At 38.3% G+C, this 25,707-nt stretch overlaps 1 long non-coding RNA gene across 9 annotated transcripts; it reads right to left on the bottom strand.

Annotated features, from left to right (window-relative positions):
- Positions 1-5,785: 5,785 nt before the first annotated feature.
- On the bottom strand, positions 5,786-17,425 carry LOC146696573 (uncharacterized). Of its 9 annotated transcripts, none has more exons than XR_014923283.1 (10): positions 17,342-17,425; positions 15,693-17,246; positions 14,994-15,155; positions 14,633-14,741; positions 14,408-14,527; positions 14,104-14,265; positions 8,571-8,684; positions 7,687-7,844; positions 7,202-7,259; positions 5,786-6,248 (listed from the first exon to the last, which is right to left on the bottom strand). It is a non-coding gene; the product is annotated as an uncharacterized LOC146696573 (long non-coding RNA). The 9 variants fall into 9 exon arrangements; XR_014923287.1 differs by adding an exon at positions 8,069-8,377 and having other exon boundaries at positions 5,787-6,248; positions 15,693-17,425; XR_014923284.1 differs by having other exon boundaries at positions 5,787-6,248; positions 15,693-17,136.
- Between the last annotated feature and the right edge of the window lie 8,282 nt (positions 17,426-25,707).

Genomic DNA, 25,707 nt, shown 5'->3' with positions numbered 1-25,707 from the left:
GGGGATATTGAGTTATATAAGATAAAGCCATAAACATGTTTGTCTGAGTCTTCTATCAAAAGTTACAGCGATTTATATGAAGTTGTTCAAAAACGCTTTATTTCGCCAAGACAATGCGTTTCTCACTGTTACATGCATTTGAATGGGAAACTCGTCCGAGACAAAGTATAGGTTTTCATTATGTGAATAATTTTCAAATCTTAGCTCAATCGGCTGCAAAACCTGTTTGCCCAGCACGGGGATATTGAGTTATATAAGATAAAGCCATAAACATGTTTGTCTGAGTCTTCTATCAAAAGTTACAGCGATTTATATGAAGTTGTTCAAAAACTTCGCCAAGACTATGCGTTTCTCACTGTTACATGCATTTGAATGGGAAACTCACCCGAGACAAAGTATAGGTTTTCATTATGTGAATCATTTTAAAATCTTAGCTCAAACGGCTGCAAAACCTGTTTGCCCAGCACGGGGATATTGAGTTCTATAAGATAAAGCCATGAACATGTGTTTCTGAGTCTTCTATCAAAAGTTACAGCGATTTATATGAACTTGTACGAAAATGCTTTCTTTCGCCAAGACAGTGTGTTTCTCACTGTTACATGCATTTGAATGGGAAACTCGTCCGAGACAAAGTATAGGTTTTCATTATATGACTAATTTTAAAATCTTAGCTCAAATGGCTGCAAAACCTGTTTGCCCAGCACGGGGATATTGAGTTATATAAGATAAAGCCATAAACATGTTTGTCTGAGTCTTCTATCAAAAGTTACAGCGATTTATATGAAGTTGTTCAAAAACGCTTTATTTCGCCAAGACAGTGTGTTTCTCACTGTTACATGCATTTGAATGGGAAACTCGCCTGAAACAAAGTATAGGTTTTCATTATGTGAATCATTTTAAAATCTTAGCTCAAACGGCTGTAAAACATGTTTGCCCAGCACGGGGATATTGAGTTCTATAAGATAAAGCCATAAACATGTTTGTCTGAGTCTTCTATCAAAAGTTACAGCGATTTATATGAAGTTGTTCAAAAACGCTTTATTTTGCCAAGACAGTGTGTTTCTCACTGTTACATGCATTTGAATGGGAAACTCGCCTGAAACAAAGTATAGGTTTTCATTATGTGAATAATTTTAAAATCTTAGCTCAATCGGCTGCAAAACCTGTTTGCCCAGCACGGGGATATTGAGTTATATAAGATAAAGCCATAAACATGTTTGTCTGAGTCTTCTATCAAAAGTTACAGCGATTTATATGAAGTTGTTCAAAAACGCTTTATTTCGCCAAGACTATGCGTTTCTCACTGTTACATGCATTTGAATGGGAAACTCGCCCGAGACAAAGTATAGGTTTTCATTATGTGAATAATTTTAAAATCTTAGCTCAATCGGCTGCAAAACCTGTTTGCCCAGCACGGGGATATTGAGTTATATAAGATAAAGCCATAAACATGTTTGTCTGAGTCTTCTATCAAAAGTTACAGCGATTTATATGAAGTTGTTCAAAAACGCTTTATTTCGCCAAGACAATGCGTTTCTCACTGTTACATGCATTTGAATGGGAAACTCGCCCGAGACAAAGTATAGGTTTTCATTATGTGAATAATTTTCAAATCTTAGCTCAATCGGCTGCAAAACCTGTTTGCCCAGCACGGGGATATTGAGTTATATAAGATAAAGCCATAAACATGTTTGTCTGAGTCTTCTATCAAAAGTTACAGCGATTTATATGAAGTTGTTCAAAAACTTCGCCAAGACTATGCGTTTCTCACTGTTACATGCATTTGAATGGGAAACTCACCCGAGACAAAGTATAGGTTTTCATTATGTGAATCATTTTAAAATCTTAGCTCAAACGGCTGCAAAACCTGTTTGCCCAGCACGGGGATATTGAGTTCTATAAGATAAAGCCATGAACATGTGTTTCTGAGTCTTCTATCAAAAGTTACAGCGATTTATATGAACTTGTACGAAAATGCTTTCTTTCGCCAAGACAGTGTGTTTCTCACTGTTACATGCATTTGAATGGGAAACTCGTCCGAGACAAAGTATAGGTTTTCATTATATGACTAATTTTAAAATCTTAGCTCAAATGGCTGCAAAACCTGTTTGCCCAGCACGGGGATATTGAGTTATATAAGATAAAGCCATAAACATGTTTGTCTGAGTCTTCTATCAAAAGTTACAGCGATTTATATGAAGTGGTTGAAAAACGCTTTATTTTGCCAAGACAGTGTGTTTCTCACTGTTACATGCATTTGAATGGGAAACTCGCCTGAAACAAAATATAGTTTTTCATTATGTGAATAATTTTAAAATCTTAGCTCAAACGGCTGCAAAACCTGTTTGCCCAGCACGGGGATATTGAGTTATATAAGATAAAGCCATAAACATGTTTGACTGAGTCTTCTATCAAAAGTTACAGCGATTTATATGAAGTGGTTGAAAAAACCTTTATTTCGCCAAGACAGTGTGTTTCTCACTGTTACATGCATTTGAATGGGAAACTCACCCGAGACAAAGTATAGGTTTTCATTATGTGAATAATTTTAAAATCTTAGCTCAAACGGCTGCAAAACCTGTTTGCCCAGCACGGGGATATTGAGTTCTATAAGATAAAGCCATAAACATGTTTGTCGGAGTCTTCTATCAAAAGTTACAGCGATTTATATGAAGTTGTTCAAAAACGCTTTATTTCGCCAAGACAATGCGTTTCTCACTGTTACATGCATTTGAATGGGAAACTCACCCGAGACAAAGTATAGGTTTTCATTATGTGAATAATTTTCAAATCTTAGCTCAATCGGCTGCAAAACCTGTTTGCCCAGCACGGGGATATTGAGTTATATAAGATAAAGCCATAAACATGTTTGTCTGAGTCTTCTATCAAAAGTTACAGCGATTTATATGAAGTGGTTGAAAAACGCTTTATTTTGCCAAGACAGTGTGTTTCTCACTGTTACATGCATTTGAATGGGAAACTCACCCGAGACAAAGTATAGGTTTTCATTATGTGAATAATTTTAAAATCTTAGCTCAAACGGCTGCAAAACCTGTTTGCCCAGCACGGGGATATTGAGTTCTATAAGATAAAGCCATAAACATGTTTGTCTGAGTCTTCTATCAAAAGTTACAGCGATTTATATGAAGTTGTACGAAAAAGCTTTATTTCACCAAGACAGTGTGTTTCTCACTGTTACATGCATTTGAATGGGAAACTCACCCGAGACAAAGTATAGGTTTTCATTATGTGTATAACTTGGAAATCTTAGCTCAAACAGCTGCAAATCCTGTTCTGTTTGCCCAGCACGGGGATATTGAGTTCTATAAGATAAAGCCATAAACATGTTTGTCTGAGTCTTCTATCAAAAGTTACAGCTATTTATATGAAGTTGTACAAAAACGCTTTATTTCGCCAAGACAATGCGTTTCTCACTGTTACATGCATTTGAATGGGGAACTCGACCGAAACAAAGTATAGGTTTTCATTATGTGTATAACTTGAAAATCTTAGCTCAAACAGCTGCAAATCCTTTTTTCCCAGCACAGGGACCTTGAGTTCTATAAGATAAAGCCATAAACATGTGTATCCGAGTCTTCTATCAAAAGTTACAGCTATTTATATGAAGTTGTACAAAAACGCTTTCTTTCGCCAAGACAGTGCGTTTCTCACTGTTACATGCATTTGAATGGGGAACTCGACCGAAACAAAGTATAGGTTTTCATTATGTGAATAATTTTAAAATCTTAGCTCAAACGGCTGCAAAACCTGTTCTATTTGCCCAGCACGGGGATATTGAGTTCTATAAGATAAAGCCATAAACATGTTTGTCTGAGTCTTCTATCAAAAGTTACAGCGATTTATATGAAGTTGTACGAAAACGCTTTATTTCGCCAAGACAATGCGTTTCTCATTGTTACATGCATTTGAATGGGAAACTCGCCTGAAACAAAGTATAGGTTTTCATTATGTGAACAATTTTAAAATCTTAGCTCAAACGGCTGCAAAACCTGTTTGCCCAGCACGGGGATATTGAGTTCCATAAGATAAAGCCATAAACATGTTTGTCTGAGTCTTCTATCAAAAGTTACAGCGATTTATATGAAGTTGTTCAAAAACGCTTTATTTCGCCAAGACAGTGTGTTTCTCACTGTTACATGCATTTGAATGGGAAACTCGCCCGAGACAAAGTATAGATTTTCATTATGTGAATAATTTTCAAATCTTAGCTCAATCGGCTGCAAAACCTGTTTGCCCAGCACGGGGATATTGAGTTATATAAGATAAAGCCATAAACATGTTTGTCTGAGTCTTCTATCAAAAGTTACAGCGATTTATATGAAGTTGTTCAAAAACGCTTTATTTCGCCAAGACAATGCGTTTCTCACTGTTACATGCATTTGAATGGGAAACTCGCCCGAGACAAAGTATAGGTTTTCATTATGTGAATAATTTTAAAATCTTAGCTCAAACGGCTGCAAAACCTGTTCTGTTTGCCCAGCACGGGGATATTGAGTTCTATAAGATAAAGCCATAAACATGTTTGTCTGAGTCTTCTATCAAAAGTTACAGCGATTTATATGAAGTTGTACGAAAACGCTTTATTTCGCCAAGACAGTGTGTTTCTCACTGTTACATGCATTTGAATGGGGAACTCGACCGAAACAAAGTATAGGTTTTCATTATGTGAATAATTTTAAAATCTTAGCTCAAACGGCTGCAAAACCTGTTCTGTTTGCCCAGCACGGGGATATTGAGTTCTATAAGATAAAGCCATAAACATGTTTGTCTGAGTCTTCTATCAAAAGTTACAGCGATTTATATGAAGTTGTACGAAAACGCTTTATTTCGCCAAGACAATGCGTTTCTCATTGTTACATGCATTTGAATGGGAAACTCGCCTGAAACAAAGTATAGGTTTTCATTATGTGAATAATTTTAAAATCTTAGCTCAAACGGCTGCAAAACCTGTTTGGCCAGCACGGGGACATTGAGTTCTATAAGATAAAGTCATGAATACGTATATCTGAATCTTCTATCAAAAGTTACAGCTATTTATATGAAGTTGTACAAAAACGCTTTATTTTGTCAAGACAGTGGGTTTTAGAGTCTTCATCATTAAATCTCTGGTTGCTTCCTTTTTCTATCCTATATCAGATATTTTAAAGGTTAGCTTAGGTAAAGTTCCATTCTCATGGTGAGGCAAAGTGCTTTATGTGTGTGTGTGCGTGTCATGAATGGCTATAAAAGGCCTATAATTAAAGAACAAAGCGGGGTTTGAGTTCGAGTTGCGGCACTGTCAGTACTTGTAAATGGAACGCAGCCTTCCTACGGCGGACAGCTAATAACAGGAATCGGACGCGGTCCAGCCAAGTCCACAGCAACCACCATAGCAACCGCCTAGCATGACCTTAAAAACATATTCTGTCTTCATAACTATCAAAATCGTGAAATGATTTGCAAAGTGTGAAAGTGTTACAGCTGCAGAGAGCTATGGCGGTATCTATGGAAGCTGTTTACATAGCTAATAATATACGATGTAACCATGGAGACAGTCAGTCACCTTTTCTACAGTGAATAAGGTGATTGAGTGCACAGCGTCCACACTCTGCAGGGGGTAAAGACATTACTTCAATATTGTTTTATATTGATATATATTTGTCTTCTGTTGACCATCACCTCAGGTTCACCATTATAGTTTCAGCATACAAATGCACACTGTCTAAACACATTCAAAAACTCATGTCTCAGAGATAAGCACAGCTGTTCATGTTTGTCATTAGAGTTTTATTTGTAAGAAAATTATGAACTTCATATTGTGCATTAAATAAAAGAACATTTCACAACTCTGAGTCAACAGAAACAGGTAACAGAAATGTCTCTAATGTGTACAGTGTAGTGTAAGCATTAAAAGATCATAAAGGAAAAACTAACATTTATGTGAAACTAATTGTAATAAAAAATGAGCAGGTGCTTTATAGATTTAAAAGAAAGAATCTGAAAACAACACTTTTTTGGTCTAAGTGATCAAAGTAGAAAACAGAACTGATGTTCAAGAACAAACCGTAGCTGCACTAATATTACACATCTCGATCGTTGTACTGAACAGACATGTTGCTTTTAAAACCACATGCAGTGTGTGACCATGACTGTTCACTGAGACCATGAACGGCACTTCGCTGAAGCATTCTTCGTCTTCTTCTTGCCATTAAATTGGAAGCAGAAGCAGCACGAGCTGATTTGATCTACTGAAAGGAAAAAGCAGAACATCTGAGTTGAAACCAGTCAGCTGAAATCATTAAGACAGGAACAAATTCAATGCAGTGTCTCAAGTGGCTTAGCCTGTTACAACTGTTGATACAAGCTAAATACGGTTAACACACAGTGTCAGGGAGCTCCAGTGTGGGAACTAGTGGCTTTAGGTTTGTAGTCATTTAACTTTCATCCATTCATTCATTTAATTCAGGAGGAAGAAATGCCAGGTTGGTGCAGGCTGGTTACATGCATTTGGTCCCATGCTGTCTTTAATTAAATGACTTGGTTCATTTTATGGCTGGGCTGTATGTGGGGTTATATCATGTTATTTGGGCAGGAGTACCTGTCCCCTGTTAGACTTAGAAAGTTTCTCCATAAGTAGAGTTTCTAACTCTTCTAGCACATCTGTGGCTGACAGCTTTTTGGTGGCTCTTTTTACCCCACACTGGTTGTGAGTGTGTAAATAGCCCCACTAGTTATTTTGGGTTGCAGTTAACTAGGGAGGAAGGGGTGGGTATGCCATGATTAGGTGAATAACAATTATATGTGATACATAAATTTCACAATGCATGCATATATCTCTATCAATTAAACCTGGCCTGAGGGCTGCCATTTTTTACATTCAGTTATTTCTCTTAGAAATGTTGGAACTAAATAATGAATGTGTTACAGTTAAAGTGAAACACTGGTCAGTGTAAATGGCTCATTGGGACACAGAAACCTTTAAATTAAACCTGATATCTAGTGTCAAACAATATCAAAGCTGTAAAAGATGTTTACATTCAGAATTTATAAAACTATGATTGTAAATAAATTCAAACAAGTGAGCTTTTCTCTTTGTGCTGAATATCAACACTGTGGTTTCTTAGACTGTAAGCTTTACTTTAGTGCAACCAGTTGCAGAAGCTGCCACTCCAAATGTCTTTTGATAACAAGAAAAAAATACCTTTTTAGTACACGGCCTGAAGTTCTTCTCCGAAATCTTCTGCAATCGGCTTTGTCTGCTGGTTTGAAGACAATAAACCATAAAAAAGATGATTTAGTCACTTTGTCTGCGTCATGCAGCTTGAATGTGTCGTGTAACGATGTTGAATAGCCGTCGTTATCCCTCTGCTGCGTCAGTAGGATTGTACTGTACAGCATCTCATTGATATGTGAGGAATGCTAATGTAACACGATAACAGACTTACATCATTAAAATATAAAGTGCAGGAGATATTTAGATATTTTTTATATCTATATTACATTTTATAGCTGACGGATATTACTAAATAGATAGAATTTACTAAATAGCTGGATGAACATGAAAAATATGTCTATAATAACAAATGACCATGAGAGCCAGTAGAATTAATTCAGCTGGACACTCGAAAGACGTCCTTAAATGCTCTTTAAGTGGCAGAACAGATGAACAAACAGTTAATCGCTTACTTGAGATGAAATCTGCTCAGCTACTTTGAAAACAGCTTCTAACTGGTTCCTCCTTTAACAGGATGACTGCTCAGGGGTAAGGCCATCATGCAATCCAGCAACCTTTATGGTTCTGCTTTGATTCACCAGGAACTATTAGGGAAACCTTCCAGCGCCTCCTGTGAAAGACACAGGCATAAACACACAAACATTTATTAACATGTTCCACAGTGTTCCAGTTTGATTTTCTTATCCTGTGGACAACAACGTACATGGATGCAGGTTTATTGTTAACTTTTGTAAGGTTTATTTAATGAACATATCCAGCTGCAGCTCCACTGTGATCCTGAACTGGATAAGCACTTAAGAAAATGTGTCAATAAATGGACAAACATCAACTTACTATATTTATCCAAACAGACGGGACCAATAATGCTTCGCTGAGTTAGAGACTTTAACAGACTCTTCTATGTAAGAATGTCTCGTGCTGATATACCTGCAAACTTGACAACAAAGGTTTTTCAGACTACATGTAGCTGTCCTCTATGTCAGCTAACACATTTACATTTATGTCACACTTATTTCTGCTTTCCCATTTTATAATTATTACTTACATTTTGATTAGATACCTTGAGTTTGTAAATGATCAGATTACATAATTGGAATACAATGTATCCAATTCAGGGTTGCGGGAGGATGAAGCCTATCCCAGCTGATACAGGACAAAGACAGGCTGCCAGTTTATTGCAGGGCTAATACAATATGTGTAACAGAAAATCCACTTAAATGTTTGAGATTTCTTATAATAATCATAATTATGACTATTATTTAAAGGTTTCTTCATAAATACATTTTGATTTTTTATAACCCCTAAAATATAAACCTGAGCTGTTTCAGATTCTGACCTCTGACCTCAGTGACCTGGCTGTGTCCTCACTGCAGCTCCCTCTTGGAAGTACGTCTGCTTCTTGTCTTCCCCCAGTGTTGACCGCCTGATATCAAGATATCACGTACTGTAACTGAGGAACAAAAAAGGACAAACACTTGCCTTCATTTAAAAGTACATTCATACAGAGATAATCTATGGAAACACACTAGTTCACAGTTTGGGAGGAACCAGTTCCTGTGAAACATTTCTGTATATGAACATCATGTGGAGAATGAATGAAATGAGTTCTTCAGGTGACTCAGCAGTCCCACACTGACAAATGAAATCTAGTTAAACTATTAAGCATATTTGCTCTTCTGAAATCTGTGTTAAACAACAACAAACATAAATTAGTAACAAAAACTACAGCTGAGTATAGGCTTTACAAACCACCAGCAGCCATAATGCTAAATTTTAATCTTCAAATGTTTCTGAGCTGTCTTCAACCTGCTTTTAGCACATTAAAGTCTCAATAAATAAAGTCAATGCAGACTCAATCCTAAATGTTCAGCACACAGAGACACAGAGGTACTGTTTAAAGTTTAGTGTTAACTTGAGTCACTGATCATTCACAGTATTACAGAGTCTGGCAGTCTTTGCATGATGTCCACGTCACTGTAAGTTTCTAGCTGACTCTCAGGTGTGCCAGCAGGAAAGAGTAATAATAACCTGCATCCTGAGGTTTGTCATGCAGGATTAAAGGAGCCAAGCTTTGTTCACACAGCTAGGATTGTATTTTACACTGACCCTGGGTCAGTATCAACTTCAAGAAGACAGCTGTAACTGTTGATAGAAGAATCACACACACATATTTATGGCTTTGCCTTATAGAATTCAGCATCTCAGTGCTCAGGAAATAGGTTTTGCAGCTGTTTGAGCTAAGATTTTCAAGTTATTCAAAAATTAAAACCTATACTTTGTGTCGGGCAAGAACTAAATTCAAATGCATGTAACAGTGAGAAACGCACTGTCTTGGCGAAGTAAAGCGTTTCTCATCAACTTCATAGAGCTTGCTGTAACTTTTGATAGAAGACTCAGACAAACATATTCATGGCTTTATCTTATAGACTTCAATATCCCCCCAATGTGTGTGTGAGTCTTCTCTCAAAATTTACAGCTGTCTTTATGAAGTTTATGGAAAAACGCTTTATTTCACCACGTTAGTGCGTTTCTCGCTATTACATGCATTTGAATGGAGTTCTCGCCCGACACAAAGTATAGGTTTTCAATTTGTGAATAACTTGAAAATCTTAGCTCAAACAGCTGCAAAACCTATTTCCTCAGCACGGAGATGCTGAATTCTATAAGGCAAAGCCATAAATATGTGTGTGTGAGTCCTCTATCAAAAGTTACAGCTGTCTTCATGAAGTTGATACTGACCCAGGGTCAGTGTAAAATACAAGTTATTCACATAATGAAAACTTATACTTTGTTTCGTGCAAGAACTCCATTCAAATGCATGTAATAGTCAGAAACGCACTGTCTCGGCGAAATGAAGCCTTTTTGTACAACTTCATGAAGTTAGCTGTAACTTTTGATAAAAGGCTCAAAGCAGAGGGATAACGACGGCTATTCAACATCGTTACACGACACATTCGAGCTGCATGACGCAGACAAAGTGACTAAATCATCTTTTTTGTGGTTTATTGTCTTCAAACCAGCAGACAAAGCCGATTGCAGAAGATGTCGGAGAAGAACTTCAGGCCGTGTACTGAAAAGGTATTTTTTTCTTGTTATCAAAAGACATTTGGAGTGGCAGCTTCTGCAACTGGTTGCACTAAAGTAAAGCTTACAGTCTAAGAAACCACAGTGTTGATATTCAGCACAAAGAGAAAAGCTCACTTGTTTGAATTTATTTATAATCATAGTTTTATAAATTCTGAATGTAAACATCTTTTACAGCTTTGATATTGTTTGACACTAGATATCAGGTTTAATTTAAAGGTTTCTGTGTCCCAATGAGCCATTTACACTGACCAGTGTTTCACTTTAACTGTAACACATTCATTATTTAGTTCCAACATTTCTAAGAGAAATAACTGAATGTAAAAAATGGCAGCCCTCAGGCCAGGTTTAATTGATAGAGATATATGCATGCATTGTGAAATTTATGTATCACATATAATTGTTATTCACCTAATCATGGCATACCCACCCCTTCCTCCCTAGTTAACTGCAACCCAAAATAACTAGTGGGGCTATTTACACACTCACAACCAGTGTGGGGTAAAAAGAGCCACCAAAAAGCTGTCAGCCACAGATGTGCTAGAAGAGTTAGAAACTCTACTTATGGAGAAACTTTCTAAGTCTAACAGGGGACAGGTACTCCTGCCCAAATAACATGATATAACCCCACATACAGCCCAGCCATAAAATGAACCAAGTCATTTAATTAAAGACAGCATGGGACCAAATGCATGTAACCAGCCTGCACCAACCTGGCATTTCTTCCTCCTGAATTAAATGAATGAATGGATGAAAGTTAAATGACTACAAACCTAAAGCCACTAGTTCCCACACTGGAGCTCCCTGACACTGTGTGTTAACCGTATTTAGCTTGTATCAACAGTTGTAACAGGCTAAGCCACTGCATTGAATTTGTTCCTGTCTTAATGATTTCAGCTGACTGGTTTCAACTCAGATGTTCTGCTTTTTCCTTTCAGTAGATCAAATCAGCTCGTGCTGCTTCTGCTTCCAATTTAATGGCAAGAAGAAGAAGAAGAATGCTTCAGCGAAGTGGCGTTCATGGTCTCAGTGAACAGTCATGGTCACACACTGCATGTGGTTTTAAAAGCAACATGTCTGTTCAGTACAACGATCGAGATGTGTAATATTAGTGCAGCTACGGTTTGTTCTTGAACATCAGTTCTGTTTTCTACTTTGATCATTTAGACCAAAAAGGTGTTGTTTTCAGAATCTTTCTTTTAAATCTATAAAGCACCTGCTCATTTTTTATTACAATTAGTTTCACATAAATGTTAGTTTTTCCTTTATGATCTTTTAATGCTTACACTACACTGTACACATTAGAGACATTTCTGTTACCTGTTTCTGTTGACTCAGAGTTGTGAAATGTTCTTTTATTTAATGCACAATATGAAGTTCATAATTTTCTTACAAATAAAACTCTAATGACAAACATGAACAGCTGTGCTTATCTCTGAGACATGAGTTTTTGAATGTGTTTAGACAGTGTGCATTTGTATGCTGAAACTATAATGGTGAACCTGAGGTGATGGTCAACAGAAGGCAAATATATATCAATATAAAACAATATTGAAGTAATGTCTTTACCCCCTGCAGAGTGTGGACGCTGTGCACTCAATCACCTTATTCACTGTAGAAAAGGTGACTGACTGTCTCCATGGTTACATCGTATATTATTAGCTATGTAAACAGCTTCCATAGATACCGCCATAGCTCTCTGCAGCTGTAACACTTTCACACTTTGCAAATCATTTCACGATTTTGATAGTTATGAAGACAGAATATGTTTTTAAGGTCATGCTAGGCGGTTGCTATGGTGGTTTGCTGTGGACTTGGCTGGACCGCGTCCGATTCCTGTTATTAGCTGTCCGCCGTAGGAAGGCTGCGTTCCATTTACAAGTAGTGACAGTCTGCCGCAACTCGAACTCAAACCCCGCTTTGTTCTTTAATTATAGGCCTTTTATAGCCGTTCATGACACGCGCACACACACACATAAAGCACTTTGCCTCACCATGAGAATGGAACTTTACCTAAGCTAACCTTTAAAATATCTGATATAGGATAGAAAAAGGAAGCAACCAGAGATTTAATGATGAAGACTCTAAAACCCACTGTCTTGACAAAATAAAGCGTTTTTGTACAACTTCATATAAATAGCTGTAACTTTTGATAGAAGATTCAGATATACGTATTCATGACTTTATCTTATAGAACTCAATGTCCCCGTGCTGGGTAAACAGGTTTTGCAGCCGTTTGAGCTAAGATTTTAAAATTATTCACATAATGAAAACCTATACTTTGTCTCGGGTGAGTTTCCCATTCAAATGCATGTAACAGTGAGAAACACACTGTCTTGGCGAAATAAAGCGTTTTCGTACAACTTCATATAAATCGCTGTAACTTTTGATAGAAGACTCAGACAAACATGTTTATGGCTTTATCTTATAGAACTCAATATCCCCGTGCTGGGCAAACAGAACAGGTTTTGCAGCCGTTTGAGCTAAGATTTTAAAATTATTCACATAATGAAAACCTATACTTTGTTTCAGGCGAGTTTCCCATTCAAATGCATGTAACAGTGAGAAACACACTGTCTTGGCGAAATAAAGCGTTTTTGTACAACTTCATATAAATCGCTGTAACTTTTGATAGAAGTCTCAGACAAACATGTTTATGTCTTTATCTTATAGAACTCAATATCCCCGTGCTGGGCAAACATGTTTTGCAGCCGTTTGAGCTAAGATTTTAAAATTATTCACATAATGAAAACCTATACTTTGTTTCAGGCGAGTTTCCCATTCAAATGCATGTAACAGTGAGAAACGCATTGTCTTGGCGAAATAAAGCGTTTTTGAACAACTTCATGTAAATCGCTGTAACTTTTGATAGAAGACTCAGACAAACATGTTTATGGCTTTATCTTATGGAACTCAATATCCCCGTGCTGGGCAAACAGGTTTTGCAGCCGTTTGAGCTAAGATTTTAAAATTATTCACATAATGAAAACCTATACTTTGTTTCAGGCGAGTTTCCCATTCAAATGCATGTAACAGTGAGAAACGCATTGTCTTGGCGAAATAAAGCGTTTTTGAACAACTTCATATAAATCGCTGTAACTTTTGATAGAAGACTCAGACAAACATGTTTATGTGTGGACGCTGTGCACTCAATCACCTTATTCACTGTAGTAAACATGCACCGCTAGCTCAAGTGACTGACTGTCTCCATGGTTACATCGTATATTATTAGCTATGTAAACAGCTTCCATAGATACCGCCATAGCTCTCTGCAGCTGTAACACTTTCACACTTTGCAAATCATTTCACGATTTTGATAGTTATGAAGACAGAATATGTTTTTAAGGTCATGCTAGGCGGTTGCTATGGTGGTTGCTGTGGACTTGGCTGGACCGCGTCCGATTCCTGTTATTAGCTGTCCGCCGTAGGAAGGCTGCGTTCCATTTACAAGTAGTGACAGTCTGCCGCAACTCGAACTCAAACCCCACTTTGTTCTTTAATTATAGGCCTTTTATAGCCGTTCATGACACGCACACACACACATAAAGCATTTTGCCTCACCATGAGAATGGAACTTTACCTAAGCTAACCTTTAAAATATCTGATATAGGATAGAAAAAATGAAGCAACCAGAGATTTAATGATGAAGACTCTGGGTTCTGTAGTGACCTGAATGACTCTTTGCATACATATATTGAAGAGGACTTTAGAATGCACTTTACATTTAGACTGTTGCTGTTTAATTTTTTACATTGTTGCGGTGTTATGTCATGAATAAAGTTCACCTGCTGGGGGTTTGATGGATCAGATCATCATAATCAATGGGTCCTGAGGTGGGCGGGACTGTCTCTGGTGATGTCACCATGAAGGAACAGCATCTGGCACGTGTTGCTGAAACATCCCAGTACACTGGTGTAGTTTCCTCTCCAGCTGTTTGACATTTGACACTTCAACATTAAGGGGAAGAAGAAGAAACAGTGTTAGGTCAGGTGACCACATGGTTTCTAAAGTAACTGACAGGAAGTAACCAGGCCGTTAGAAATGGATGGCATGTGTTTAGAGTTACTGGAGTTGGGTAACTCTACTTACCAAAAGCAGAAGCACACAGATGAAGGATCAGATGCTGAATGTTGCAGGAACATGCTCGTGCGGTGGTCATTCAGTGCTGCTCCGGCAGGTTAGACAGTCCAAGACTGATATACTGCCCATCTGAGAGTTTGAAAACACACATGCAAAGATTTATTTTGTATTACAGTCAAAGTTGGATGTTCATTTTTGTCCTTTAAAAATGTTTGTGTATTTGAAAGCACTAACATTTAAGGATGACTTGGATCGTCTCCTTTAAAGGGGAGACAAGTGTATCCACTGATCCACGTCACTTTACCTGGATGATGACTCCTCTCCCCCTCACTCAGAAACGCTCCTAATATAACCAAGCAAATAAATAATATTGAAGATTTACTTACATCATTACAAAAACAGGAAAAACATCTCCCTTTGATTCTATTTCTCCATTCCTGCTGAACATCAGGCAACAAATATCTCAATAAATCACAGTAAAATGTAAAGCACATGTTTTCTCTGCTTTGTCTAACCTCTGCAGAGCCTCTGTCAAGAAAAACATATCTGTAAGCATAAAACAAATATACATTTCATAACACGTCACTGGACAAACCTCGGTCAGTTGATTTCCTCTGTGCAGTGCAGACGAACATCAGTCAGCAAGTCAAGGTGGTGAGATGGACTGGTGTCCTTTGTGACTCTGCTGGTTCTTCTGAGGAAATACCACCGTCTCTCCACACCGTCACCATCTGTGAGCACAAACTGCTGCTCTGCTCTGCCAGCATGTAGGAAATCACATATCACACACACAGGGGTGAAGAAACATTAGAACTCAACTTTGTATACTTTAGATCTAAACAGATCAAAGTAGCTCTTAGCTTCAACAATCAGTGAACAGACAAACAATGATACCATACTGATTCTGTATGAATACAATATGGTATTTTCAATACAGGTGTCAAATTAATTTACTAAAACTAATACAGATATATGTATTTTTTTTTTGATAAATTCGTTTGCTAAATTATAAGAATATATATTTTTTCATTTAACAATTGCAACTGAAAGAAATTAAATATTGAACAAAAATATATTGTCACATTCTGAGCATGCTCAGCATGCTGACAGACTTGAAGTTGCTACAGATTTTAAGAAGTGATAATTATAGGGAAAAAACTTCTCTTTTTCATCCGTTTAATCAAACATTTGATGCCTTAGATGTCTCAGTCCTATAGCATTCTGCAACTACAACTAAGCTGAAGCTTGGATTTGGCTGCAGGTGCCCTGTACATCCTTCTCAACATGTGGGTACCATTTAATCACACTTCTTCCTGAGCTTTGCTTCGTCACAAGACCAAAGGTGGCATCCCGTGTCACGGTCATATCATCATCCAGAAGAAACATTTGAAGAAACATCATGGAGAAGAAACATTTACGCGCCTCCCGGTTTTGTTTTCTGATCCTGCAAAAAGACTGAGGACAACAAAGCCCAGAGAACACGAGATACACAACATCCAACATTCAGACTCAACAGCCTCCATAAATGAAGAGCACCAGGTTGGTTCAGTTATAGTAGATGTCATGGAATTTTTTAAATAAAGTCTGCAACACAGAAAGAGCTGTGATCATGCTATTTATTACTGTGCACAGGAGAGCAAACACACATCAAACATCACAGTTCAGTCATGTCAGCTCTGCCACTTCACGTGTCTCGCTATGAAACCTAACGGATCAATGGTTATGCTGTTTTGTGCCCTTGACGTTATCAGCACCTGTAAAGGGAGTTGTTTTCTCAAACTGCTGAAGTAAGTTCATCTAGTTTTAGAAACTTTCATTGAACAGTCTATAACAGTGTCACAACTAAGCATATGCATAAGCACTTAAATGCTTTAAATGAGAATAACATAAAATTTCTATTACAGGAGCTAGAGCCTGTCCCAGTAGTCATAGGTAGAGCACACCTGGACAGGTCACCAGTCTGTCAGAGGACTAACACAGATGCAGCCTGACTCAATCCTAAATGTTCAGCACACAGAGACACAGAGGTACCGTTTAAAGTTTAGTGTTAACTTGAGTCACTGATCATTTGCAGTATTACAGAGTCTGGCAGTCTTTGCATGATGTCCACGTCACTGTAAGTTTCTAGCTGACTCTCAGGTGTGACAGGTGTGCCAGCAGGAAAGAGTAATAATAGCCTGCATCCTGAGGTTTTTCATGCAGGATTAAAGGAGCCAGGCTTTGTTCACACAGCTAGGATTGTATTTTACACTGACCCTGGGTCAGTATAAGTATCATACAGTTTAAACGAAGCACTGAAACTTGCACATATTTATTACAGATGCACTGAAGCTAATCGAGATATTTGCTGTCAGTCTGTGGCTGCGATTAAACACTTTACTGGAAACTTTATTAACTAGTAACTTCGTCAGTCATGACAGAAGCTAATATTTCTGTGCTAACATCGTTTAAACAGTAACAGCTTTACTCCAATATAAGCTAACGTTTACACCGTAACTTTAAGCTAGCACCATAAAGACGGTAAAACATGTAATAACATCTACAAATGCATCTTAAAGCTGTTATATTAGCACTCGGTGTATTACTAACATAACCACATTAACATTATTGACACTCGCTGGTCTGACTTTTAATAGTCATTCTATAAATGCTGTCCGTTTAAACGGTCTTACCTGTACACACATTGCAGCCAGAGTGGATTCTGGAGTCTTCCCACGCTCCTGTTAGTGATCCTCCATCTGGATGGATGATAACAACCTTCTGAACAATCTAGCAGGAGATGGTCCATATCTAGGGGATATGGACTGATAACAGCCGAAGCGGGTGAATAAAGTCACCCAGTCGCTAGCTGTGCGATTACCCAGCATACACCAGCACAATATTAGGCACAGCACCACCATAGACATTTTCAGTGGTTTTGAATGCAGGACATGGTTATCTTACCTTGTAAAATGCATGACAATAAAACAGCTAACCACCATAAAATGGTATTGTGTATGTATGTATGTGCATGTGTGTGTGTGTGTGTGTGTGAGAGAGAGAGAGAGAGAGAGAGGGGGGGGGGGGGGGAGAGATCAAAGGCGTGCGCTTATGTTTTTTCTTGATCAAGAGTGTGCCTCCTCTCTCTTATTGGATGTATGGTATAGCATGTTTATTCAGGTGCACCTTTGAAGTCTATGAGAATACTTTGCAGCCTGGTCTGAGTGGTCATTTCTGCACAGACACAATGAAGCGTGCACTCAGTTTAGAGGAGGCTGTTGCTGCAGTTTTGCACTCTCCACAAGCAGTGGAGATACTTCTGACAGCGAAGAAGAATTTTTGCCAGGCACCGAGGAGCTTTGCAGCTCATGTGCGGAGGAGGAGAAGGAGAAGGAGGAAGAAGAGCAGGAGGAAGAGACAAGACTGGAGGATGGCCAGTGGAGATCTAAAAATGGAGAAATCATGTGGCAACCCACACACGAAGAGGTCCTGCCATTTTTTCCTCCCCCCATTTTAACCCCAGGACCAACCCATTATGCAATTCGTATAGGATCAGCAGCCCTGTGAGCACTTGCCATCTTTTTTTTGCAGAGGACATTATGCAGCTAATCCTGCATTTCACCAACCTGCAGGGGCAACAGGTCAGTAAAAGACTGGAAGGACATAGATGAGGAGTTGCAGGCTTACATGGGGCTTGTGATGCTGGCTGGCCTGTACAGGTCTCAACATGAAACGACAACAAGCCTGTGAAATGGGGAGACAGGGCTCTTCTGTTTCATGCTACCATGTCAAAAAAAAAAAAAAGATTTGAGCAAATTAATCGGGCAGTAAGATTCGATGATCGTCTCTCCCGTCCAGGTCGCTAGGGGGGGGGGGGGGGGGGGGGGGGGGGGGGGGGCAAGGCTGTGGTTTCCTACATCCCCAAGCAAAGAAAAAAGGCTGTCTTATTGAGCACCAGGCACCGTGAGCTACAAGTCCAGGACTCTGGGAAGAGAAAGCCCCACATCATCCTGGTTTATAACAAATGCAAAGGGACTGTGGATCATTTGGACCAGGTAAGCACAATTATAAGTAATTTATTTGCCAAATTGTTTACCGTTTCTCATAACTGATAAAGTCAGATAATGTGATTATAATAGTTTTGATATGAGATGATAGTTTTAGACTATGATAGTTTTGATAGTTACAGTAAGGAGGGGGGGGGGGGGGGGGGGGGGTCCAGTTTGACGCCCACAGGCAGGAAGAATCTCTTGCTTATGGCTGTATAAATCTGTTCATGTCACCTGATCATTTATTTTTGTTTTGCAGGTTTGTGGCAACTACTCCTGCCGTAGAAGGACACGTAGGTGGCCCATGTGTCTGTTCTACCACATGATCGAGGTAAGCTGCTATAATGCTTTCATTCAAGACAGCTGTAACTTTTGATAGAAGACGCATATAAACATATTTATGGCTTTATCTTATAAAGTTCGATATCCCCGTGTTGAGCAAACAGGTTTTGCAGCTGTTTGATCTAAGATTTTCAAGTTATTCACAAAATGAATACCTATACTTTGTTTCGTGCGACAACTCCATTCAAATGCATGTCAGAAACGCACGGTCTCGGCGAAATAAAGTGTTTTTGTACAGCTTCATGAAGTTACCTGTAACTTTTGATAGAAGGCTCAGACACAGATCAATATGGCTTTGCCTTATACAATTCAGCATCTCCGTGCTGGGGAAACAGGTTTTGCAGCTGTTTGAGCCAAGAGCTTCCAGTTATTGAAAAAATGAAAGCCTATACATTGTTTCGTGCGAGAACTCCATTCAAATGCATGTAAAAGTCAGAAACGCACTGTCTTGGCGAAATAAAGGGTTTACAACTTCATGAAGACAGCTGTAACTTTTGATAGGAAACTCAGATATACGTATTTATGGCTTTATCTTATAGAATTCAATATCCCCGTTGAGCAAACAGTTTTAAAGCTATGTGAGCTAAGATTTTTAAGTTATTCACAAAATAAAAAGCTATACTTTGTTTCGTGTGAGAACTCCATTTATGTTACGCCCCTAATCTAGGCGTGTAGGGATGCACATAAGGTTGGAGGAGAGAGAGACAAATCCCCGCCCTGGTTCCCAAGCCAAACATCCAAACCAGTTGTGAGTAAAAAAAGGTGATTTTATTTAAGGACAAGAAGCATAGCTCCAGGGTGAGCCCAGGCCAAAATAATAAACAAAACCAACTAAGACCCACCAGAAAAGACTAACTAAACCCTAGGAAAGAAAAAGAACAAACAAATGACAGAGCTATCCCTCGCTCCCTGACCAAGAAAACAGGAGAAAACGATTCCAAAAGAAAAGGCAGCTCACCCCTTCCGCTTCAGCCCACGAGTGCCTAAGCTCTCAGCTAATGCACTAGGAGCGGCTTTTACAATTCACCCTCACACAAATACACAAGATAAGCACAGGCTGGGAAAACCATGGTCAGGACCGCGACGGCTGTCAGGCTACTCGCTCGTTGCACACACTCTCTCTCTCTCTCCCCTCTGGAGCTGTGGCTTTTTGAACGTGGTCACCTGTTCCATGGTCCAATCAGCTGCTCACTACTCTTCATTAGGGGAGGGACCTGTAAAGTGTCTTAAACACAGTAAAGAGACACATGTCTCGCATGTAATAGTCAGAAACGCACTATCTTTGCAAAATAAAGCCTTTTTGTACAACTTCATGAAGTTAGCTGTAACTTTTGATAGAAGATTCAGATTTACGTAGTTATGGCTTTATCTTATAATATTCAGTATCCCCGTGTTGAGCAAACAGGTTTGAGCTAAGATTTTCGAGTTATTCACGTAATGAAAACCTATACTTTGTTTCGGGCGAGAACTGCATTCAAATGCATGTAATAGTCAGAAACGCACTGTCTCGGCGAAATAAAGTGTTTTTGTACAGCTTCATGAAGACAGCTGTAACTTTTGATAGAAGGCTCAGATTTACGTATTTATGGTTTTATCTTATAGAATTCAATATCCCCGTGCTGGGCAAACAGATTTTGCAGCTGTTTGAGCTAAGATTTTCAAGTTATTCACATAATGAAAACCTATACTTTGTTTCGGTCGAGTTCCCCATTCAAATGCATGTAACAGTGAGAAACGCACTGTCTTGGCGAAAGAAAGCGTTTTTGTACAACTTCATATAAATAGCTGTAACTTTTGATAGAAGACTCAGACAAACATGTTTATGGCTTTATCTTATAGAACTCAAGGTCCCTGTGCTGGGAAAACAGGATTTGCAGCTGTTTGAGCTAAGATTTTCAAGTTATACACATAATGAAAACCTATACTTTGTTTCGGTCGAGTTCCCCATTCAAATGCATGTAACAGTGAGAAACGCACTGTCTTGGCGAAAGAAAGCGTTTTTGTACAACTTCATATAAATAGCTGTAACTTTTGATAGAAGACTCGTATACACATGTTTATGGCTTTATCTTATAGAATTCAAGGTCCCTGTGCTGGGAAAACAGGATTTGCAGCTGTTTGAGCTAAGATTTTCAAGTTATACACATAATGAAAACCTATACTTTGTTTCGGTCGAGTTCCCCATTCAAATGCATGTAACAGTGAGAAACGCACTGTCTTGGCGAAAGAAAGCGTTTTTGTACAACTTCATATAAATAGCTGTAACTTTTGATAGAAGACTCGGATACACATGTTTATGGCTTTATCTTATAGAACTCAAGGTCCCTGTGCTGGGAAAACAGGATTTGCAGCTGTTTGAGCTAAGATTTTCAAGTTATACACATAATGAAAACCTATACTTTGTTTCGGTCGAGTTACCCATTCAAATGCATGTAACAGTGAGAAACGCACTGTCTTGGCGAAAGAAAGCGTTTTTGTACAACTTCATATAAATAGCTGTAACTTTTGATAGAAGACTCGTATACACATGTTTATGGCTTTATCTTATAGAACTCAAGGTCCCTGTGCTGGGAAAACAGGATTTGCAGCTGTTTGAGCTAAGATTTTCAAGTTATACACATAATGAAAACCTATACTTTGTTTCGGTCGAGTTCCCCATTCAAATGCATGTAACAGTGAGAAACGCACTGTCTTGGCGAAAGAAAGCGTTTTTGTACAACTTCATATAAATAGCTGTAACTTTTGATAGAAGACTCGGATACACATGTTTATGGCTTTATCTTATAGAACTCAAGGTCCCTGTGCTGGGAAATCAGGATTTGCAGCTGTTTGAGCTAAGATTTTCAAGTTATACACATAATGAAAACCTATACTTTGTTTCGGTCGAGTTCCCCATTCAAATGCATGTAACAGTGAGAAACGCACTGTCTTGGCGAAAGAAAGCGTTTTTGTACAACTTCATATAAATAGCTGTAACTTTTGATAGAAGACTCGGATACACATGTTTATGGCTTTATCTTATAGAACTCAAGGTCCCTGTGCTGGGAAAACAGGATTTGCAGCTGTTTGAGCTAAGATTTTCAAGTTATACACATAATGAAAACCTATACTTTGTTTCGGTCGAGTTCCCCATTCAAATGCATGTAACAGTGAGAAACGCACTGTCTTGGCGAAAGAAAGCGTTTTGGTACAACTTCATATAAATAGCTGTAACTTTTGATAGAAGACTCGGATACACATGTTTATGGCTTTATCTTATAGAACTCAAGGTCCCTGTGCTGGGAAAACAGGATTTGCAGCTGTTTGAGCTAAGATTTTCAAGTTATACACATAATGAAAACCTATACTTTGTTTCGGTCGAGTTCCCCATTCAAATGCATGTAACAGTGAGAAACGCACTGTCTTGGCGAAAGAAAGCGTTTTTGTACAACTTCATATAAATAGCTGTAACTTTTGATAGAAGACTCGGATACACATGTTTATGGCTTTATCTTATAGAACTCAAGGTCCCTGTGCTGGGAAAACAGGTTTTGCAGCTGTTTGAGCTAAGATTTTCAAGTTATACACATAATGAAAACCTATACTTTGTTTCGGTCGAGTTCCCCATTCAAATGCATGTAACAGTGAGAAACGCACTGTCTTGGCGAAAGAAAGCGTTTTTGTACAACTTCATATAAATAGCTGTAACTTTTGATAGAAGACTCGTATACACATGTTTATGGCTTTATCTTATAGAACTCAAGGTCCCCGTGCTGGGAAAACAGGTTTTGCAGCTGTTTGAGCTAAGATTTTCAAGTTATTCACATAATGAAAACCTATACTTTGTTTCGGTCGAGTTCCCCATTCAAATGCATGCAACAGTGAGAAACGCACTGTCTTGGCGAAAGAAAGCGTTTTTGTACAACTTCATATAAATAGCTGTAACTTTTGATAGAAGACTCGGATACACATGTTTATGGCTTTATCTTATAGAACTCAAGGTCCCTGTGCTGGGAAAACAGGATTTGCAGCTGTTTGAGCTAAGATTTTCAAGTTATACACATAATGAAAACCTATACTTTGTTTCGGTCGAGTTCCCCATTCAAATGCATGTAACAGTGAGAAACGCACTGTCTTGGCGAAAGAAAGCGTTTTGGTACAACTTCATATAAATAGCTGTAACTTTTGATAGAAGACTCGGATACACATGTTTATGGCTTTATCTTATAGAACTCAAGGTCCCTGTGCTGGGAAAACAGGATTTGCAGCTGTTTGAGCTAAGATTTTCAAGTTATACACATAATGAAAACCTATACTTTGTTTCGGTCGAGTTCCCCATTCAAATGCATGTAACAGTGAGAAACGCACTGTCTTGGCGAAAGAAAGCGTTTTTGTACAACTTCATATAAATAGCTGTAACTTTTGATAGAAGACTCGGATACACATGTTTATGGCTTTATCTTATAGAACTCAAGGTCCCTGTGCTGGGAAAACAGGTTTTGCAGCTGTTTGAGCTAAGATTTTCAAGTTATACACATAATGAAAACCTATACTTTGTTTCGGTCGAGTTCCCCATTCAAATGCATGTAACAGTGAGAAACGCACTGTCTTGGCGAAAGAAAGCGTTTTTGTACAACTTCATATAAATAGCTGTAACTTTTGATAGAAGACTCGTATACACATGTTTATGGCTTTATCTTATAGAACTCAAGGTCCCCGTGCTGGGAAAACAGGTTTTGCAGCTGTTTGAGCTAAGATTTTCAAGTTATTCACATAATGAAAACCTATACTTTGTTTCGGTCGAGTTCCCCATTCAAATGCATGCAACAGTGAGAAACGCACTGTCTTGGCGAAAGAAAGCGTTTTTGTACAACTTCATATAAATAGCTGTAACTTTTGATAGAAGACTCGGATACACATGTTTATGGCTTTATCTTATAGAACTCAAGGTCCCTGTGCTGGGAAAACAGGATTTGCAGCTGTTTGAGCTAAGATTTTCAAGTTATACACATAATGAAAACCTATACTTTGTTTCGGTCGAGTTCCCCATTCAAATGCATGTAACAGTGAGAAACGCACTGTCTTGGCGAAAGAAAGCGTTTTGGTACAACTTCATATAAATAGCTGTAACTTTTGATAGAAGACTCGGATACACATGTTTATGGCTTTATCTTATAGAACTCAAGGTCCCTGTGCTGGGAAAACAGGATTTGCAGCTGTTTGAGCTAAGATTTTCAAGTTATACACATAATGAAAACCTATACTTTGTTTCGGTCGAGTTCCCCATTCAAATGCATGTAACAGTGAGAAACGCACTGTCTTGGCGAAAGAAAGCGTTTTTGTACAACTTCATATAAATAGCTGTAACTTTTGATAGAAGACTCGTATACACATGTTTATGGCTTTATCTTATAGAATTCAAGGTCCCTGTGCTGGGAAAACAGGATTTGCAGCTGTTTGAGCTAAGATTTTCAAGTTATACACATAATGAAAACCTATACTTTGTTTCGGTCGAGTTCCCCATTCAAATGCATGTAACAGTGAGAAACGCACTGTCTTGGCGAAAGAAAGCGTTTTTGTACAACTTCATATAAATAGCTGTAACTTTTGATAGAAGACTCGGATACACATGTTTATGGCTTTATCTTATAGAACTCAAGGTCCCTGTGCTGGGAAAACAGGATTTGCAGCTGTTTGAGCTAAGATTTTCAAGTTATACACATAATGAAAACCTATACTTTGTTTCGGTCGAGTTACCCATTCAAATGCATGTAACAGTGAGAAACGCACTGTCTTGGCGAAAGAAAGCGTTTTTGTACAACTTCATATAAATAGCTGTAACTTTTGATAGAAGACTCGTATACACATGTTTATGGCTTTATCTTATAGAACTCAAGGTCCCTGTGCTGGGAAAACAGGATTTGCAGCTGTTTGAGCTAAGATTTTCAAGTTATACACATAATGAAAACCTATACTTTGTTTCGGTCGAGTTCCCCATTCAAATGCATGTAACAGTGAGAAACGCACTGTCTTGGCGAAAGAAAGCGTTTTTGTACAACTTCATATAAATAGCTGTAACTTTTGATAGAAGACTCGGATACACATGTTTATGGCTTTATCTTATAGAACTCAAGGTCCCTGTGCTGGGAAATCAGGATTTGCAGCTGTTTGAGCTAAGATTTTCAAGTTATACACATAATGAAAACCTATACTTTGTTTCGGTCGAGTTCCCCATTCAAATGCATGTAACAGTGAGAAACGCACTGTCTTGGCGAAAGAAAGCGTTTTTGTACAACTTCATATAAATAGCTGTAACTTTTGATAGAAGACTCGGATACACATGTTTATGGCTTTATCTTATAGAACTCAAGGTCCCTGTGCTGGGAAAACAGGATTTGCAGCTGTTTGAGCTAAGATTTTCAAGTTATACACATAATGAAAACCTATACTTTGTTTCGGTCGAGTTCCCCATTCAAATGCATGTAACAGTGAGAAACGCACTGTCTTGGCGAAAGAAAGCGTTTTGGTACAACTTCATATAAATAGCTGTAACTTTTGATAGAAGACTCGGATACACATGTTTATGGCTTTATCTTATAGAACTCAAGGTCCCTGTGCTGGGAAAACAGGATTTGCAGCTGTTTGAGCTAAGATTTTCAAGTTATACACATAATGAAAACCTATACTTTGTTTCGGTCGAGTTCCCCATTCAAATGCATGTAACAGTGAGAAACGCACTGTCTTGGCGAAAGAAAGCGTTTTTGTACAACTTCATATAAATAGCTGTAACTTTTGATAGAAGACTCGGATACACATGTTTATGGCTTTATCTTATAGAACTCAAGGTCCCTGTGCTGGGAAAACAGGTTTTGCAGCTGTTTGAGCTAAGATTTTCAAGTTATACACATAATGAAAACCTATACTTTGTTTCGGTCGAGTTCCCCATTCAAATGCATGTAA

This window comes from Copadichromis virginalis, linkage group LG12 (genome assembly GCF_057382275.1).
Source record: "Copadichromis virginalis isolate Kocher_CV1m ecotype Utaka linkage group LG12, C_Virginalis_male_GT1.1, whole genome shotgun sequence".
NCBI lineage: Eukaryota > Metazoa > Chordata > Actinopteri > Cichliformes > Cichlidae > Copadichromis > Copadichromis virginalis.
This window is presented reverse-complemented; position numbering and strand designations above follow the sequence as displayed.